Raw genomic sequence first — 21,700 nt, 5'->3', positions numbered from 1 at the left:
TAGGGGTCGTGGTTTACTGAAGCTACTTGAAGCTATACCGATGATTAATACACTCATATAGACCCCTCTTGATCAGGTAGATCATCAGGTCATAACTCCCAGGATTTCCTGGAGGACCCCATAATAATCCAACATGGAAAAGGGTATGTAACCGATGGCAGTTCCTGACCCAATCGTTACTGTGACTCTGTTTGTTTCGCGTTAAATATATGTGCTAAAATGCAGGAAAATGCTTCAGTTATTGGGTGGAGCTTCACTACTCCCACTGGCTAGGGCAAACAAAAGCCAAGACACCCTAACAGTATGCAGCCAGTTCCATACCCCCACGATTGCTACCCCACTAGAACTAGACTACAGGCGTTGGTAGCCGATTGGTAGCAGCGGATGACAGTTGCCTGTTCCGGAGAAGTCGATTTTTCCTCGCGATACGACACATCTGTTGGTATTTCTCCCACCTGCTTCTTCTCCTTGACGACCAGAAATTCTTCGGGTTAGACTGGAGATTGTCCTGAACTCCTGCGATGTAATTCTGGTAGCTCGTAACCTGTTGCTGAGCAAACTCAGTTTCGAGGTACGAGAGTGTGACCTTGTTTCCCCACGAGCTTCGATTCACGAACCGCTTACGTGCCTTCCGCAGTTGGATGCGTAAGTTCCGAAGCTGCGAGTTCCACCACGGCGGCGTCCTGGAAGGGCAACGAAATCGCCTGGCTCGAACTGGCACTGTGTCGCGTAACACGTTCAGCAACTGGTCGTAGAACTCTGCCACGGCGTCGTCCAGTGAGCACGCTGTGTCCATCGTACTCCAATCAACAGCTTCTAGCCTTGAATTCAGCATTTCAAAGTTGCAACGTTTGAAATCGAACTCCTCAGCAACCGGATCGATAGATTCGGAAGCAGGTGTGTGCGCGCAAATCTCTCGCTTCAGAACGAATGAAGAATGCGGAGCGTCTATCGGTAAGAGTGAGTTCGGGGGCTGTAACAGCTCAAAACGAAAAAAAAACGGTGTTTCATTTGCCCCGACTGTCACAGCCAACAAAAAGCAGTAACAGCTCAAAGGCCGCAGCGTCATTCACAAAGGCGAGGTCTAGTAAGCAGTTGGAGTTGTTCAGCAGGAAGTTTATTTGGACCAGCCCGTTGGCCAGGAAGGACTCAGTAAGAGCCACCTCTGCATCAGACGACGCGTTCGCGGGGAGAAAGCCACCGACGTCTTCATCGAAGACCCAGACGAGATCCGGAAGGTTGTAGTCCCCGACAACAACCACCACGTCTTGATCCGTTGCTTTTTCGAGAATTTGCTGGACGGATTCAGCATGCAAGGTGTACACGTCGGGAGGGGTGCGTGGTCGGACGTAAATCCCGCAAACGAAGAGAGCGAAGGAATGGAAGTTGATACGAACTGTTAACTGCTCCAACCGTTCGCAGTTAGCCAATTCTACCTCCCTAGCTCCAAGATCGCTTTTGACAGCAACAAGTGCTCCTCCTCCACGAGCTGCGCTGGACGTGGCGGTGTTTCGGTCGAGTCGGAAGATCTTGTAGTTCGCGGAGAACTCCGAGTTAAGAATATTGCCATGCAACCAGGTTTCGGTGAGAACCACTACGTCGTAGTCACTGGACATCAAGGCGAGGCGCAGTTTCTCCGCCTTTGTTCGCATGCCGCGAATGTTCTGGTAATAGATGGTCAAGTGTCTTGGAGGGCTGCAAGCCAAGGGATTGTCAGGAGAAGAAAAAACTGTTGACTCAGAGTACTCGCCTGGAGTTGGTTGTTGGAAAACCCCCTCTCGACTTCCGAACGCAGGGCCGGGACGACTTGGCTGGCCGCTGGCTGGGAGCGCGACTGCGTCGGAACGATTGGGAACTTCCATGGTACCGTCTAGCGAGCGTCCCGGCGCGGTACGGTGCGATGGGTTGTCCAACGGCTCGGGGTCTATCAGCTGTGACACCATGACAGCTTCAGCCGACGACAAACGCCGCGTGGATTCGGGAACGGTACTTGAGCTGAAAATTGGGAGGCGTTCGGAAGAGGAAGTGTTGCTTATATGCGGGTACTTGCCTGTGGGGCAAGATTGGCAACTCCTATGTCGCACTCCGACCACAGGGCCTTGCTTCGTATACCCCGGTCTTAGCCCGAAGTCGAGTTCACTGCAACTGGAGGTTCGCTGGGGGTTGTAGATGTGTCCATTAGGGTGGTCCAAATCCGGACTTTTTTGGGGCTACCCCCTGAAATCAAAGATTGACCCATCACTAGGCTAAATTCCAAATTTGAGCTCATTCTGACCACGGGAACCGCTCCCTCCAATCGCTTAAAGTTTGTATGGGAAAAATCGTCATAATGTATGGAGAAAAGCAACTGTTTAACTTTTTTACCTGTGGAAGGCGCCATAGTTATCCGATTCTTACCATTTCTCAAATGTAGAACCTTCATTAAATTTAGAACAACTTTCCCGAAGACACCATATTTTTAGGATTTTTCCCGCGAAGTTATTAGCGCCCAAAACTGACCATTTTTGCGCGGCTAGCTGTAAGGGGCTACCTAACAACGATGTTTAATTCAAATTCGTACACGCACGTGCTTTCTCTCAGGTTCAAACTTTCTCACGAGCTTGCTCGCCTGCCTGCCTGCCTGTTTACCTACAAGCACGCGCGATGTTTCTCTGCTTGGACTTTTGTCGTCGTCGTCGTTTTCGTTTGCTATCCGCTGCGCTGCGTTCCTGGCATGTTTATTATAATTTTCAAGATATATTTCGATATTTATTTCGAGATATAAAATTAAATGTAATATGTGATTAACAACAGATATCATATTATCAGAGCGTGTGTGAAAGAATACAAATTTCGATAAATTAGTTCATCCATGAATTGTCATCTGTTATTGTTGAGTAAATTTATAAATAGGGATATTGTAATTAAAATTTATTTCTATTTTTATTTATTAAACTGGGATTTTAACTATTCTAGAAAAATATAAGACATTTTTTTAACTTAGTCAAGTATAGATTTTAGGAAGAACAATACACTTAGACAATTCATCGTTTAGGGGAACTGTTTTTTCCGCTTTTGTATACTATCAAACAAGCTTTAAAAGAAAACATTTTAAGTTTTTTCATAGCCCTATGATCACGATTATTTTTCATTCCTTACAAAATATTTTAAACTGCCGAAAATATAACAAACTTCCTTACAACAAATTGCGGTATATTTTGCCTTTGACGATTATTAAAAGTTTATGTCAGATTCCGAAACATCCAAAAAGTGAAACGATGACGGATGATATTTTGAGTAAAAAAAAAACAAAATTTGTATTACCTGAAGATTTTTTTTTAAATAATTGAATCATTCTCTCTAATAAGCATATACGAACAACTGCTTGTAATGCTTGGAAAAACGAACAAACCCTCCCAAGTAACCACAAGCACTAAATCAAAACTCTAAATTCACTCTAAATAAACATTCCCGATGCTATGACACTTTAAATAGTCTTTGAAAATGTTTCGAAACATTTGTAGCTTGAAACATTATTACCTACCGTATAATGACATATAGAACAGCCAATTAAAGTTTCGAAGCATTTAGCACAACAATGTTTCGAAGCATTAATGGTAAGCTTTATATATCACTGTAAAGTAAGCTTTTAATGTTATATCACATTTTGACATTTCTTAAAATGTTTCAAAACACTAACTTAACACTAGTGAGGGCAATAAAAGTTTGGCAGTATTTCGCGGTATGTTTATGTTTGCTGCAGGTAAAATCGTTCAGCGCACGGTTCAGCGTCTATAAAAATGTGAGTCAATTATAGTTAGTTTAACTGCGCTTAGTATTAAACTATTCTTTTTCCAGAACAGCTCCTTATCGTCGCAAGATACAATTTTCTAGTTACGATGGCTTCCTGCAAAAACAAAACTAGAAAGGAGGAGTTTTCGCTCTACGCCAGCTTCAACGACACTTTCGTCTACGTCACGGATCTTTCGGGCAAAGAAACAATCTCGCGTGAACGCCAAGGCCGATCGTGACGAGGCTCCGCCCTACGCCGCTTTGTTGGCTGCTCAGGACGTCGCCGATAAGTGCAATTCGCTCGGAATCACGCTGCGTGCCACCGGCGGAAACCGCACCAAGACCCCGGGACCGGGTGCTCAGGCGACGCACCGTGCCAGGACAGAGAATTTTGTGAATTTTGTTTAGTGCTATTAGTATAAACATAAATAAATGCTCTGTTTTAATCTGGCAAGTGTTTCAGTTTTTCCTGAAGTTGTTCCTCAAGGAAGACTTAGTCGGCAAAAATCATCTGAAAATACATATTTCAGGACGGACGAGACGGTTGGCGCAGGGCATCTCGGTGAAACATCTCAGTACACGCAGTTTAGAATCTCGAAAGCAAAGCAACACAGCAAAAAAACATAGAAACTTTCAAAATCGTCATCCCAGCGTAAAAGCACTCTCCCAAGAGGGAGAAAGAGCTGCGCAAAGCTTTTTGATTTTACTATTTTTGTTCTGTCGGTAAAGTAGTATTTTGACGTTTTACCGCTGTATAACTTTATATCAACTCCAGACTTCGCCACTCAATTTTACCTCCATGCGTATAAAGTTTCAAGACTCTACTAACAAACTTTATATGTTGATATAGAGGGGATTTAAAGTTACCTTATACAGTCCCGCGGTTACTTGGGCTGTTCATTTGCTTCATTTTTTTTTAAATTTATTTATTTATTTATTCACCGCCTCCATCTAAAATGCTCAGGCTGTATCTTAACACTAACTAATTCTAATTATAAACACAGATTTGGTCACAGCATAATCGAAACAAGTACAGACTTCGTTGAATTGACGGAGACAAACATCGAGCGGGTTATAATAACCGTAGTCAAACAGATGCCTCGGAATCCACAATAAAGGACGTCCTTGGCGCGCCGGTTCGTTGAAGCATACGTTGCCGCGGATGCTGTCGCAGTCAATGTTGCCTCGTAGCAGGTCGAACACGAAGAGGTGCTGCATCAGGATCCTACGCTGGGCGAGAGATTGCAGCCTAAACAGCAAGCAGCGTTCCTCGTACGGTGGCAGGATTTGCGGGTTGGTCCATGGTAGCTTGCGTAAAGCAAACCTCACAAAGGCACGCTGTACTCGTTCAAGCCGTGTAGAGTGCGTTACGTGATAAGGCGCCCAGACTAGCGCAGCATACTCCAGCACACTCCTGACCAGCGAGACGTACAACACCTTCAGAGCTTTCCAGTCTCAGCATCGTGACGAGATTTGTTTATATTGTTCTCAGTGCCGTTTAATTTCATCGATTTTCGAGTGCAAAGCAACTGTTTTCGTCGCGAACTTTGGCCGATTTACTATTTGAGTGCCTATCTCTTCGGAACTGTTGGAGTGCACTTAATTTTCCGCGTGTTAATTTCCCAAAAAGTGGATTTAGTTTTGAGGAGCGGCCGTGGCTGACTGGTTACGGTGTTCGCTTTATAAGCGAATGGTTCTGGGTTCGATTCCCATCTGCTCCCAACGAGAAAGTTAAGAACACATAAATTTGAAATGATGAATATGAACGAAAAATCAAATTCGCTCGAGACGGGGTTCGATCCTCCGTCCTTTGGATTGGTAAGCAAAAATGCTAACCATTAGGCCATGACGACTTGGTGACCGTGGACTGGAATTAGGAATACTGTTACAGAGAGCGAGTTGTGGCGCTATAACCACGGCAAATAGAGTCCAGGGCATTCGTGGAAATACAATGTCCCATCCCAGAGGGTCCCGGAGTACCAAACCTTCTTAGCATGGTGCTCCCAACGAATACAACCAAATCTCGGAGCGTATGGTGGTGTGTCCCCACGCTTCTTCCTCCCTGTCGATTCAGAATTGTGTTGTTGTTCGAACACTCAGTGCTCAAACTCAACCCAATTACGAGTCATCTCTGCGATACGGCTTTACGCAGTAGGCCTGGCCGCTTTAACGCTTGTGATGTTCCAATGCATTCCGATGCAATGGCGCACTACAAATGTTAATAAATGACAAGAAGAGTGCTAGGCGTCATCTAACCTAAGGCACTCTCCAGGATCCCTTCGAAAGATTGGCTGCGCTAGGGTCTGATTAGATTTAGAGATTAGATTAGATTAGACAAAAAGTGGATTTAGTTTTGAGTATTGTGTTTACGAAAGTGCTAACGGAGACATACTGTTTTCATCGCTCCCCCAGCACGATCTTTGTTTTGGATCAGCGCCATCTATTGGCTGATAGCGGATTTAAGGCTAGCTCGTGTTCTTCGGTTGCCTACTTGCTGGTGATTTACTGACTGCTGTGGCCTGATAAAGCCTGATCATCTTAAAATCGGGACGACTGACATCGGAGCTAATTAAACCGTCATAATGTCTGCTGCGTCGACGCTGAACATCTCCAAGAACACCATCCTCTGCCACGCATGCGCCGGGGATGTTAACGACGAGTACGTTCCGTGCCAGGGATTCTGTAACGCGGTGTTTCATCTGAATTGCAGTGGCGTCAAAACGGAGCTGCTGAAGGAGATTGCTGCACACCGCCAGATCTTCTGGCTCTGCCGTTCTTGCACAACACTTATGACGGACTTGCGCCATCGTCGCTCTGTCCAATGCGCATTTGAGGCTGGCCAGGAACTATCGCTGAGCCACCACAATCGCATAGTGGAGCAGCTCAAGTCGGAAATCCTGTCTGAGTTGAAATCTGAGTTAAGCTCAAACTTTGCCAAGCTCATTGCGTCAAACTCGTTGACCCCTAGGTCTTCCGGTCAAGGTGCGGGTGGTTCACGTGGCACAGGATCGCGCCGTCTTTTTGATAACAATTCAGCGCCACCCCCAGTGCCGAATCCCTTGCCACCGAAGGATGACGTCGGCAAACATGGAGGACTTGCCGATGGCGTTCCAAAGGATGATGCAGACGGGAATGGAATAGCTGCCAGCGTCGAAGACCGCTTCTGGCTGTATCTATCCCGCGTCTCCCGAAGAGTGAATGAGGAACAAATTACTAAGCTCGCCGTCGATCGCCTTGGAGTCAATGACATCAAAGTGAAAATGCTGGTTGCCAAAGGTAAAGATGTCAGCAGAATGAAGTTCATCTCATTCAAAGTTGGCATGCATGTCGACTTGAAGGACAGGGCTCTCGATTCTAACACTTGGCCTCGCGGTCTTGTGATCCGAGAATTTGAAGAGCGCTCCGGAGAATTTTTTTGGGAGCCGACAAACGCGATCAACCAGATTCAGCAGAACCCGCCTCCCCCTCCTGCCCAACCAGCACCAACAAAACCGTTAACGCCGAAAGCCACGCCAAAGTCAACGCCGAAACCAACACCAAAGTTAACGTCGAACTCAACCCCGAAATCTACGCCGGACACGGAGCTGACCCAAGAGGATACAGAACCAACTTCGCCTGCGAGTCACAGTGGTTCACCTATGGATCACGAGACAGACTAATGAACACACTCAGATCAACACCCTCACTTCCGCAACAGTCTTCAGTTCAACATCTATCAGCTTCATCACCAGGACGCGCCGTAGAAAGCATTATGAGAGCCCCTCGCCTGCCCAACGCCACCGCGCCCTCGCCCAGCTACCGCACGAGAAGCCCAGCTAGTCGCAGCCATCAGAGACGTCCTGGTGCTGGTGTCGGTGTCGGGGGAGGGGTCTCTCAAACGGCACCCCTCGGCAAGTATCCTTCTCAATTGCAAGTTTCTCTACCTGATGCCTGCCCAACTTACAGTTCGAGTGTCATCACGTCGTCCTCGACTCGGACTGCAAACGCTTCACCGCCAGCTCAATCCATCCAGTCTTCGCCAGGACGCACCGTAGAAAGCATTATGAGAGCCCCTCGCCTGCCCGACACCACCACGTCCTCATTCAGCTACCGCACGAGAAGCCCAGCTAGTCGCAGCCACCAGAGCCGTCCTGGTGCTGGTGTCGGTGTCGGGGGAGGGGTCTCTCAAACGGCGCCCTCTGGCAAGTACTATCTTCGAACGCAACCTTCTCCACCTGATGCCTGCCCAACTTACAGCTCGCGTGCCTCAGAGCCCGCGACCTGGAATGCCTACGCTCCACCGCTGTCAGCTCGCGCGTTCCAGTCTTCGCCAGGACGCACCATAGAAAGCCTTATGAGAGCCTCTCGCCTGCCCGACACCACCACGTCCTCATTCATCTACCGCACGCGAAGCCCAGCTAGTCGCAGCCACCAGAGCCGTCCTGGTGCTGGTGTCGGTGTCGGGGGAGGGGTCTCTCAAACGGCGCCCTCTGGCAAGTACTATCTTCGAACGCAACCTTCTCCACCTGATGCCTGCCCAACTTACAGCTCACGTGCCACAGAGCCCGCGACCCGGAATGCCTACGCTCCACCGCTGTCAGCACGCGCGTTCCAGTCTTCGCCAGGACGCACCGTAGAAAGCCTTTTGAGAGCCTCTCGCCTGCCCGACGCCACCACATCCTCGCCAAGCTACCACTCTAGAAGCCCAGCTAGTCGCAGCCACCAGAGCCGTCCTGGTGCTGGTATCGGTGTCGGGGGAGGGGTCTCTCAATCGGCACCCCCTGGCAAGTACCATCCAAGCTTTCCCCTCTGCACATCTGATGGCCCCTCGCCTTCCAGCAAACTGCGTATCTACTACCAGAATGTACGAGGTCTTCGAACGAAAGTCGATGCCTTTTTCCTCGCCATCACTGAGTGCGATTATGACGTCATTGTCCTGACTGAAACTTGGCTGGCCGCCGAGATTCTGTCCCCTCAGCTGTTCGGTTCGAATTACCGTGTATTCAGGAACGACAGAAATGAGCGGAACAGTGTTAAGCGGAGCGGAGGAGGTGTTCTGATAGCTGTTGCATCTCGTCTGGACTGTGTCTCAGACCCTACTCCTGTCTGCGACACTTTGGAGCAACTCTGGGTTAGGTTATCCGTAGGCGCTTCACAACGCGTTTGCATAGGAGTGTTCTATTTTCCCCCGGGCAGGAATCGCAACATCGACCTAATTAAGTCCCACTTAGACTCAATCGGCAGTGTCATTTCCAGCCTTGATCTGAACGATTCGTTAATTCAATTCGGCGACTACAATCAACCAGGACTAAAATGGATTCCCTCGGAAGAAGGTGGACTTGAGATCGACCCGGTGCTGTCCAGTATCCCACTTGCCAGCAGTTACCTAATCGATGGTTTTAACCTGCACGGGCTCACTCAGCTCAACTCCTGTATCAACGTCTACAACAACTGTCTCGACCTTATCCTGGTGAACGACGTTGTGCTTCCCAAATGCGCTGTCTTCGAAGCTGTTGAACCGCTGGTACCACTCGACATCGCCCATCCTGCACTGGAAATGGTCGTCGATGTTCCCGCACCTACAGTTACAACCGAACCACCATCCACAATCCAGCAACCCTTCAACTTCCGGAAAGCCAACTATGCAGCGATCAAAGAGGAGCTGAGCTATGTCGACTGGAGTTTTTTGGAGACTTCTTCGAGCATCGATGCCGCCGTTGATTCTTTTCAAACTGTTTTGAACAACATTTTTGCTGTGCACGTTCCCCGGCGAAGGCCTTCTCAGAAGCCACCTTGGTCCAACGCCACTTTACGAAGACTCAAGCAGCTCAAAGCCGCGGCTCTCCAAGATTTCTGCAATCATCGTTCACCCTTCTTCCAGACCAGATTCAAGCTCGCTAGCAAACGTTACAGAGGGTGCAACCGTACTCTGTACAGGCGATATGTTATTAGAACGCAGCACGATCTCCGGAAAAACCCGAAAAATTTCTGGTCGTTTGTAAACTCGAAAAGAAAAACGGACGGCCTACCACCTACGTTGTACCTGAACGATGTTGCTGCTACTACTCCCGAGGAAAAATGCGCGCTTTTTGCAGCCCACTTTAAGGACGCGTTCAACTCTAGACCTGCTTCGGAGGCGGAAATCATGGCGGCAACACGGAATACTCCAGCCAACGCATTCGAATGTTCCTTCACAGAGGTTGGGAATGGCCAAGTTATTGCCGCCATTGACAAACTCAAACTGTCCTACTCGGCCGGCCCCGACGGCATTCCTTCCTCTGTCATCAAACGTTGTTCAGATGTTCTCCTATTGCCTCTTTCTATCCTCTTCAACCTTTCTTTATGTCAAAGTACCTTCCCGGCTAAGTGGAAACGCTCTTTTATGTTTCCAGTCCACAAAAAGGGTGCCAAAAGTAACATCAAGAACTATCGTGGAATCACCTCCTCTCGGCCTGCTCCAAGGTTTTGAAATCCTCATAAACAGTGTCCTGTTTGAGAGCTGTAAACACTACATCTCCACAGACCAGCATGGATTTATTCCGAAACGTTCGGTTGCCACGAATCTGGCCCAATTCGTGTCTCATTGCCTTCAGGAAATGGATGCCGGAGCGCAAGTCGACGCTGTGTATACAGACCTCAAGGCTGCTTTCGATCGAGTCGACCACGGAGTTCTTTTGAAACGACTGGAAGTACTTGGAGTTTCTGCTAATCTCATTCGCTGGTTGAAGTCCTACCTCACTGACCGGGTTATGCGTGTCAGGATTGGGAACTCTGAATCCGACATATTCACCAGTCTGTCTGGCGTTCCCCAAGGCAGTAACTTAGGGCCCCTACTGTTTATCCTGTTCGTCAATGAATTGGCACTGCTGCTAGCCGGAGGATGTCGGCTGTTCTACGCAGATGACGTGAAAATATTCACAGTTGTAAGGAGCGTTTTGGACTGTTCAACTCTGCAGAGACAGCTGGATCGTTTCAACGAGTGGTGCTTGCGTAACTTCCTGACGATCAGCATTGACAAATGCAACGCCATCTCTTTCCATCGAAAACTGAAGCCTGTGATCTTTGACTACGCCATCGCGGGAAGCACACTGGCGCGGGTGACCCAAGTACGAGATCTTGGAGTTACTCTGGACTGCAAACTCAGTTTCACCAGCCATCGTCATGACATCGTGTCCAGAGCCAACCGTCAGCTGGGATTCATCTTCAGGATCGCTGAGGACTTCCGGGATGTCGCATGTCTGCGCTCCCTGTACTGCGCGCTGGTAAGATCCATCCTCGAGTTCTGCTCTGTTGTCTGGTGTCCATACCAAAGCACTTGGACAGCCAAGATCGAATCAGTCCAGAGAAAATTTACTCGACTTGCCCTTCGCCGTGCGCACAATCCTGCTGGTTGGAGTCCGTACGAGGAACGTTGCCGAATCCTGCGGTTGGACACACTTGAAAAAAGGCGGCACATCTCACAAGCATCGTTCGTTGCCAAAGTGCTGGCTGGCGAAATCGACAGTCCCTGGATCCTAGCGCAGATCCAAGTTTACGCTCCCGAAAGGCCGCTCCGCCAACGTCCATACCTGCAGCTCGCACGTCGCAACACCAACTATGGACAACATGAGCCGATTCGTTTTATGTGTAGTCGTTTTAATGTTTTTTCTCAACTCTATCGTCCTAACATTTCCACTTCCTTGTTTCAACAACGTGCTCGACTCTGGTATTCTAGTCAGTTTTAATGTATATGTGTCGGTGTCGTCGCTAGTTTTATAAGCCTAATCATATAGACCATAAGTAGTCAAATGATATTTTTTACAATAAACAATAAACAAAGGGTCGTCAAAGTGGGCGGTGTTGCGCTTCAGAAAACCCAGCATGGCAAATGCCTTTGCAGTTGTCAGCGCAATGTGTTCATTGAACCTCTTTTTACGATCTACCGTCATGCCTATATCCTTGATCGATGTGACACGATCTAGAGCACGACGCTCCACTGTGTACTCGAAGCGCAAGGGATCCCTAGAACGGCTGAACGAGACGACCTTGCACTTCTTCGCGTGCGCCTTCATGCAGAGACGCATCGAGCTCTACAGGCTCAATAAAAACTCTTTACCTGCTCTGTATGGTAGAACAGAGCTAAGCTCTGTATTAGCGTGGTTCACGTTTCTATGAAAAAGACAAAAGTTGTTATTTTGTCTTGCATCAACCGGAATTTCGTTCTTTTATGTCCCCAGAAGCACTCCTGAAAATTTGAGCCCATTTGGTAAGGTCTAGGAGCTCCAGTTTTAATTTGAAATTTATATGGGATTTTGATTTATTTTCCATGGGAAACTATCTTTTTTTACATTGTATTAGGATTTTTTTTTTATAAATCGATGAAATGACTTGATTCTTATAGTAGGAGATAGGTTTTGAACTGGGGAACAACTTTGTAGAACATACCAACATGCTAGGAAGTGACCCTTTAAAGATACAGATACTTTTAGATGGTGGCTGGCCCCTTCAAAAGCCATTATCTAAAAGTATCTGTATCTTTAAAGGGTCACTTCCTAGCATGTTGGTATGTTCTACAAAGTTGTTCCCCAGTTCAAAACCTATCTCCTACTATAAGAATCAAGTCATTTCATCGATTTATAAAAAAAAAAAATCCTAATACAATGTAAAAAAAGATAGTTTCCCATGGAAAATAAATCAAAATCCCATATAAATTTCAAATTAAAACTGGAGCTCCTAGACCTTACCAAATGGGCTCAAATTTTCAGGAGTGCTTCTGGGGACATAAAAGAACGAAATTCCGGTTGATGCAAGACAAAATAACAACTTTTGTCTTTTTCATAGAAACGTGAACCACGCTACTCTGTATGCAGCGAACAGAGCCATGGGGAAAAATAATATTGAATTGCATATATCTCAAAAACGATAAGTTTTAGAAAGTTGACATGTTCTAGAAAGTTGCTGGTACCGAAAGGTTCTATATTATTGTCTCAGACGTCATTTCAATTTGATTGATTTTAGTTGTGCAAAACAAGTAAAAACTATTTATTTTCTAAGATACAAGGTATAGAATATTTTTGTTTTCGACAAAGTTGCTCAACTACCAAAATGAACAACTCTCTCGAAGAAACCAAAGCTCGATCTTCAATAGATACCGAAATAAAAATAAAAACTTTTTTAATAAATACTGCTTGCGACAAACACAAAGCGACCGCGTCGTAGGCACAGGTAATATGAAGCATGTTTGGTAGAGATCGTCTGAAGTGAAAACTAGTATAGCAGAGTGTCCATAGAGAGTTTTTATGTTAAATGCTCTCGTCTGGATGGTTGAAAGAAATTCCAGATAAAATTATACAAATTTATAAAATTATATTCTCTTTATTGTACCGGTAAGTCATTAATATTGGAAACAATAAAATTATTTCACAGCTATTTTTATGTTTGTCTTGACAAAACAAATGTTCAACAAATTAAGATAAGAACTATTTTAAATATGCAAGTTAAAAAAATAAAAACTAATGCTTCTTACAATTATTTAAATTTTATAAAAAGAAAATCAATTAACATCTTAACAGAAAAAAAACTATATTTTTCTTATTTTTTAAGCAAGATAACCATTAGAAAGTTTCAATAAAATAGCAAGCCACATTTTTTCTTTATTTCACAAGCAGGATATCAGTGAAGAGTTTTTAGCTCTAAATGCTCTCTATGGAAATTGGCCATTTTATTACCTGTATTCTAAATATATTTTTTAATTTTTCAAGCAGAGGAAAACAGTGAAGAGTTTTTAGCTCTAAATGCTCTCTTTGGAAAATTACCATTTTATTACCATTTTTTTAAAGCAATCGAAATTAAATTAAAAAAAACATTTCCTTTAATTTATTTTCAAGCAAGGAAAACAGAAATAGGAATCAAATGGCAAATTTCCATAGAGAGCATTTAGAGCTAAAAACTCTTCACTGTTTTCCTCTGCTTGAAAAATAAAAAAATATTTAGAATACAGGTAATAAAATGGCAAATTTCCATAGAGAGCATTAAGAGCTAAAAACTCTTCACTGATTTCCTGCTTGTGAAATAAAGAAAAAATGTGGCTTGCTATTTTATTGAAACTAATGGTTATCTTGCTTAAAAAATAAGGAAAATATAGTTTTTTTTCTGTTGAGATGTTAATTGATTTTCTTTTTATAAAATTTAAATAATTGTAAGAAGCTTTAGTTTTTATTTTTTTAACTTGCATATTTAAAATAGTTCTTATCTTAATTTGTTGAACATTTGTTTTGTCAAGACAAACATAAAAATAGCTGTGAAATAATTTTATTGTTTCAATATTAATGACTTACCGGTACAATAAAGAGAATATAATTTTATAAATTTGTATAATTTTATCTGGAATTTCTTTCAACCATCCAGACGAGAGCATTTAACATAAAACTCTATGGACACTCTGCTATACTAGTTTTCACTTCAGACGATCTCTACCAAACATGCTTCATATTACCTGTGCCTACGACGCGGTCGCTTTGTGTTTGTCGCAAGCTGTATTTATTATAAAAATAGTTTTTATTTTTTATTTCGGTATCTATTGAAGATAGAGCTTTGGTTTCTTCGAGAGTTGTTCATTTTGGTAGTTAAGCAACTTTGTCGAAAACAAAAATATTCTATATCTTGTATCTTAGAAAATAAATAGCTTTTACAGCAACTTTCTAGAACATGTCAACTTTCTAAAACTTATCGTTTTTGAGATATATGCAATTCAATATTATTTTTCCCCATACAGAGCTGGCTCTGTTTGCTGCATACAGAGCTTAGCTCTGTTCTACCATACAGAGCAGGTAAAGAGTTTTTATTAAGCCTGTAGAGCTCGATGCGTCTCTGTTTGTAGGTAAACAGGCAGGCAGGCAGGTAGGCAAGCAAGCTCGTGAGAGAGTTTGAACCTGAGAATTAAACATCGTTGTTAGGTAGCCCCTTACAGCTAGCCGCGCAAAAATGGAAAGAATCCTAAAAATATGGTGTCTTCGGGAAAGTTGTTCTAAATTTAATGAAGGTTCTACATTTGAGAAATGGTAAGAATCGGATAACTATATGGCGCCTTCCACAGGTAAAAAAGTTAAACAGTTGCTTTTCTCCATACATTTTGACGATTTTTCCCATACAAACTTTAAGCGATTGGAATTTAGTCTAGTGATGGGTCAATCTTTGATTTCAGGGGGTAGCCCCAAAAAATCACCGCCGATTTCCCCGAAAACGTGACCACGTTTTTTGTCCTACCCTTGAATTCACGGACTGTGAAGTTTTCCGGTCACGTACCATGCGCAAAAGCGACTTGCTTGAGTTCCGGTCTGACGCTGACTTTGAAGGATACAAAGGAAAGCGTGGATAAATCTTTCCCCTTCGGCACCAGCTTCTGGACCTTCGGCGAATCTTCCATGTCCAAAAATTCACGGACCAGCTGGGCGACATCGTCTTCGGATGTGGTTGGTTTAAATGCCGAAAGGTACAGGTGAAGCAGCTCATCGCCTCCTCGTCGGAAATGTCCACCGTTTGCATCGTGACGTTGAGCGTTTTTGGTTCCCGTCCGCAGTTAGCGTACGTAACCGGACCGCCCACAGTGGTTCCATTCCTGCGATGCTTTGGGTCCGCGCGAACTGCGAGCCGTTTTTAAAACCACGCGGTTTCAACGGAGTGATCGGCCGCTGGCTCGATTGCTTGTCGATCTTGGCCGTAAGGGATAGGATCGCTGCCTTCAAATCCGACACATCCGCTTGAAGCGAGCTCAGTGCATCCGGTGCACTGCTAGCAGCAGGAGCAGGGCGAAACGTATCCGCAGGGAAAATGCGATTTGCAAAGTTTGCCGCACAGGTATCACACATCCAGAACATGTTTCCCTCGTACAGAGCCAATTGGTCGAGCAGTGGGTAGTCCACCTTGGCACAGATCATGTGGAACACTGCACCACAAAAACCACGGCAAAAAATCTTGTCGGAATCTGCCACATTCTTCTGGCACTTTTTGCAAGGTGACATTTTTTCCGCAATAAACTCTTTCGGTAACGATGCTCTTACTGATGCGGGCTTCGGCTAACGCTGTATAGATGGCGGTACGCAGCGGTGAGCAGAATTTGTGCGAGAATGAGTCGCTCTCACTGCGAGAGTCCGAGAAAGATAAACAAATTTGCCGCAATCAGGCTTTCCGATAATAATCGACTTTTTCGCAATAATTTACACCACCAACACAGCACACGGCAGGAAACTCGTCCCAGGGAACTGTTGACACCGGAATGGCTTCAAAACAGTGAGTAGAACACCAAAATAAAACGAGTTGAAAGTCGCGAGTAAACAATCACTGCAGTACAAACAGGGCCGTGCACAGGATTTTCGAAAGGGGAGGGTTTTCTCGAAAGGGGCGCATGGGGTGCTTGTTTAGATTGCGAAAGGGCGCTAACAGTCAATCTTTAAACTCAATAAATAATACTTTGGTATATTTTACATATATTTTGCTGGTTCGAATCCCGCGGCGGACGCTTTAAAATTCTAAGTGTAAATATGGGTATCCGGCGCCGTCGCTCTGTGCCTTACTCAAACAGGGCGGCGAAGTCCTTGTAGTTAAAAGGAAGACAGTGGTTGGTCTAGTACCGGCCGACAGATAAAAAGTCAACTTCGTTTTTTATATATTTTACATTGGTGCAACAGGAGACTACACTTTTTGAATTGGTGCTGCAAATCGTGTGGAATAGCACCATGAAGGGGGGGCGTTAATTCGGAGTTTGAGCGAATTTGAGATTTTTGCGCAAATGAGAGTTTTGGCGTAAATCGGAAGAGGCATGGGCCGTTCACTTGTGGAGCGTAAAACGGGGTTTTAGTGAAGAAGTGTAGCGGTAATTGCTCAAAACAAGTTTTCATAAGTTTTTTTTAAATATTAAGAGTAGTTCTCTACGATTTCGCAAATTTTTTTCACGATTTTTAGCTTTTCATTTTTTTGATTTGGATGAAACTTTGCCATGCACCATGAATTCCATATGTCAAAAGAAGCACAATTGCATAATTCGTTTTTCTATACAAATGTCCATACAATTCTGGGGCCGGTCATATTATTCATCTGGTTTAGGAGATATGATTTTTTTGAAGAAAAAAAAACGTAAAAGTGGACAAAAATTGTTGAAGCAATTTTGTTAACAAAATGTACCGTTTTCAGGTTAAAGCTAATTTTAGGACTGCATTTTCAATTTATTTTGGTTTCTTTTCAAGAAAATTTTGTACAATTTTCTCTCTGAAACTTTCAAATCGAGCAATTTGTTTCTGAGATACACAATCTCAAAGAAATCAAATCGATGAACTTGATTTTTTCTAAGTGTTAACCCTTTGCTGCCCAATTTTTTTCGATTTTTTTTTTAATTTTTCCCTTGTCATTTTGAGCAACTTTTGTTCAACGAAAAAGTTTACGTCTCTTGTTTTTTGTTGTTTTCGTTTCATTTATAGTTTTTATATTTGCATTTATCTTGTTTAGTTGATATTTGTTTTTGGTAGTTTTTGGCCTATTCTAGCACCTAATTTGTCATGTTTTTACAGCCAATTTTTCATTATTTTTTTGTATGTTTTTAATTTTTTTTACTCTAGAACAAACCATTATCATTTAAATTGTTAAAAAATGCTTAGAGGTATAGTCTGAAACAATAGAAAAAAAAGTACAGAAAATATTAGTGAAAAACACAGCCAAGAAAAATTTTCATTTTTTTAAACATTGGTAAAGTCAAATAAAACAAGTCACACGTTCAACCCTAAAAAATCAAATTTTAAGAGTTCACCTTTCCAATGCTTTTTAAAGGTCGAAAATTGGTAAAAAAAAAGATTTTTGGCGAATTATTAGATCGAACCCCGCCTAGAGGTGGGGTTGGGTTGTAGCTGGATAAACTGAAAGTGTTCAACTGATCATAACTCGGAAACTACTGGAAGCAATTTTGCATCATTTGTTTTTTCATGCAAGTCTCCATACAATTTTGAGGGCTGGAATGGGTATGTAAACGTATGAAATTTTGTATCTTTGGACGGAATTTTCTGAAAATCTGAAAAATTAGATAAGAAACTTCATTTTGGGTCAAACATTTGTAACAGATTTTTGAGTATAAAAAATTAAAAAAGATAATTTTGAATATATTTCTATCGATTCCTTGACTTTTCTGAAGAAACGTCCTAGAAAATCGATAAAAAGTAACAAAGTTGCTACAGGAAACAAAGATATATTTCGATTTACCCCAGAAAATGTTCCGAAAAGGCACCTCTCATAAACAAAATTTAAAAAATGATAAAATAATTAACATATTAAAAAAAATACTATCAACGCCTGAATAGCACCATAGAAATGATGAAAATATTTTGAAAATTAGATTTCAAAGAAAGTTTCACAACACGTAGAAAAAATAATCAAAAAAAAGTTAGCTTAAGCAACATAAAAATGATAAAAAGTTGCGCCTTGTGATGAAATAATTTTTTTAAATAAAACAATTTGACTACCTTTTTGAAAATAAAATTTCACTAGAGGTGGCCTCATGACAAAATAAAAAAAATGAAAAAAGTAGAGCAACATAAAAAAAACCCCGATTTAATCCCACCTGGGGTGAGATAGAGCCTTTCTTACTAAAGAATATAACAATAGAAGAACTTCTTCTTTAAATTCATAACAACGACTTTGTTTATTTATAACGTAAGAAAAAAAGAAAGTCTAATGATGAAAGCAAAGTATTATAAATGATATGCTTTCGAAAAGAAATAAAAAACGCAATTTTCACCAAAAGAATATTTTAATCGTACACATTCTTAATCAAACAAGAGTTTATGACAAACGCGAGCATAGCAAACTTCCCATGCGTCAGTGACAACGCACACCGCGGTTTCGGTTTTCTAGCTTCGGTCGAGCCCTTTTGTGTGTTGGTATTTTGGTTCATCGTACCATCGTACCGAACAAAGCAGGCGTAAAGAAAAACCGAGGTAGGGGAACTATTCCCTTTTTCAGCCTATTTATATTATCGGCCTATCAGCACTTTGCTCATGACTGGTCCAAAGTAATAAATAGCTCAAATAAAAGTGCGCAAACAACTCTCCATTGTTGATACACTTGAAAAAGTTGATTTAATAGCGGAAAACGGCAAAAGTGATGATAATTGGTCGAACGGCTTAGAGTGATTAAAATGGGTATATTTCCCCTACAAGTGAACCACGTGTGCCGCACGGTGCAGAGAAGCTCGCCATTCAGCTTCTACATAAGTGAGAGTGTCAGAAATTGCTATTTTTAAAACCGCACCACTACACACTCAATCGCGACTACCTTAAGTAGAAAGCCATTGGCGTCACCAGCATTGCAAACTTTGAAAACGATATAAACGATGAAAAGCTTAGAAAGCTCCTATTGGAATCCAATGAACCCTGTTAAATAAACTTACGACAAATGAAGTCTACATTTAGGCGATTTTAGGAGCGCACGGGAAACAAATTGATTGTAGTCGGATGAATGTCCTATGTCACAAAAGTTTTTGCATAAACATTGGACAGTTATGCAAAAACGCATAGGGCAAAAGAAAACAAAAAGCTAAGATATCTTACACGTTGTAGGAAACATCGGTAGAAAAGCTACTACAAAACGAGTATAAGTCGAGCCACAAAATAGATGCGCCAGCATTCTTGCGCCAGTATTCGAAGCTCAACTTAACAACTTGTCGACTTGGCGACGAAGCGTCGAAAATCGATGCAGTGTGATTTTTTGACGATTTTTCCGATTAAAATTCATGCTGAATCGACATATTTACGAAGATGGAAATTACGTCCTGGCTTAAAGTAAAACCTATACCTTTCTTTAGTAAGAAAGGCAAAAAGTAAATCGTTCTAAAAATTGATCGGGATTGCCGATCGATGTCGAATTTGTTTCAGATACTCACTCATGGTCTGTACTATGAATGTAGCAAGAAATTATGAATAAAATCAGAAATGAAAAATGTTGGCGAAGGTCACCAGGTGGGCTTTTACCTTTTTTAAGGATTTTTTTTCTTTTGGTAGGTTAATCAAACGGCTCTAACTCCAGAACCAGATTATGGATCTGGATGAAAATTTGGGAGGTTGTAGAGCTCGAAAAATGCAATTTTGAGATAAATAAAAGATATGAAAATGAAAAATTTTGACCATATTTTCATTTGAAACTGTGTATTTTGTTGAAAAGCCTGGCCACATCCGAAAACAGATGGATATTTCGAAATTCGGTCTCAAAATGACCCTTGTTCAGCACACCAGCTTTCAAATGCACTTTTAACAATCAAAATCGAAAATAGGGGAGCCGAGGATTACGTGACACAAAATTTGGCAAAAATTTTACCACACACGGACATCACTCGAACATGGGTTGGAGATAGACGAGTTCTGTCAAGGTGAATCGATAGAGCGTCGAAAATCGATGCAGTGTGATTTTTTGACGATTTTTCCGATTAAAATTCATGCTGAATCGACATATTTACGAAGATGGAAATTACGTCCTGGCTTAAAGTAAAACCTATACCTTTCTTTAGTAAGAAAGGCAAAAGTAAATCGTTCTAAAATTGATCGGGATTGCCGATCGATGTCGAATTTGTTTCAGATACTCACTCATGGTCTGTACTATGAATGTAGCAAGAAATTATGAATAAAATCAGAAATGAAAAATGTTGGCGAAGGTCACCAGGTGGGCTTTTACCTTTTTTTAGGGATTTTTTTTCTTTTGGTAGGTTAATCAAACGGCTCTAACTCCAGAACCAGATTATGGATCTGGATGAAAATTTGGGAGGTTGTAGAGCTCGAAAAATGCAATTTTTGAGATAAATAAAAGATATGAAAATGAAAAATTTTGACCATATTTTCATTTGAAACTGTGTATTTTGTTGAAAAGCCTGGCCACATCCGAAAACAGATGGATATTTCGAAATTCGGTCTCAAAATGACCCTTGTTCAGCACACCAGCTTTCAAATGCACTTTTAACAATCAAAATCGAAAATAGGGGAGCCGAGGATTACGTGACACAAAATTTGGCAAAAATTTTACCACACACGGACATCACTCGAACTCCACGGAATTTATTTTCTCAAAATTCGAGGGTTGGAGATAGACGAGTTCTGTCAAGGTGAATCGATAGAGCGTCGAAAATCGATGCAGTGTGATTTTTTGACAATTTTTCCGAATAAAATTCATGCTGAATCGACATATTTACGAAGATGGAAATTACGTCCTGGCTTAAAGTAAAACCTATACCTTTCTTTAGTAAGAAAGGCAATAGTAAGAAAGGCAAAAAGTAAATCGTTCTGAAAATTGATCGGGATTGCCGATCGATGTCGAATTTGTTTCAGATACTCACTCATGGTCTGTACTATGAATGTAGCAAGAAATTATGAATAAAATCAGAAATGAAAAATGTTGGCGAAGGTCACCAGGTGGGCTTTTACCTTTTTTTAGGGATTTTTTTTCTTTTGGTAGGTTAATCAAACGGCTCTAACTCCAGAACCAGATTATGGATCTGGATGAAAATTTGGGAGGTTGTAGAGCTCGAAAAATGCAATTTTGAGATAAATAAAAGATATGAAAATGAAAAATTTTGACCATATTTTCATTTGAAACTGTGTATTTTGTTGAAAAGCCTGGCCACATCCGAAAACAGATGGATATTTCGAAATTCGGTCTCAAAATGACCCTTGTTCAGCACACCAGCTTTCAAATGCACTTTTAACAATCAAAATCGAAAATAGGGAGCCGAGGATTACGTGACACAAAATTTGGCAAAATTTTACCACACACGGACATCACTCGAACTCCACGGAATTTATTTTCTCAAAATTCGAGGGTTGGAGATAGACGAGTTCTGTCAAGGTGAATCGATAGAGCGTCGAAAATCGATGCAGTGTGATTTTTTGACGATTTTTCCGATTAAAATTCATGCTGAATCGACATATTTACGAAGATGGAAATT

At 42.5% G+C, this 21,700-nt stretch overlaps 2 pseudogenes; one reads left to right on the top strand and one right to left on the bottom strand.

Annotated features, from left to right (window-relative positions):
* LOC119769059 overlaps nucleotides 1-796 on the bottom strand; it is a 185,564-nt pseudogene extending 184,768 nt beyond the window's left edge.
* Nucleotides 797-3,767: 2,971 nt separating this feature from the next.
* LOC119769058 lies at nucleotides 3,768-4,179 on the top strand (annotated as a pseudogene).
* Nucleotides 4,180-21,700: the final 17,521 nt, after the last annotated feature.

The sequence above is a fragment of the Culex quinquefasciatus genome, chromosome 3 (assembly GCF_015732765.1).
Source record: "Culex quinquefasciatus strain JHB chromosome 3, VPISU_Cqui_1.0_pri_paternal, whole genome shotgun sequence".
NCBI classification, from domain to species: Eukaryota; Metazoa; Arthropoda; class Insecta; order Diptera; family Culicidae; genus Culex; species Culex quinquefasciatus.
Note: the sequence above shows the minus strand (reverse complement) of the source record. Positions and strands in the feature narration are given on the sequence as shown.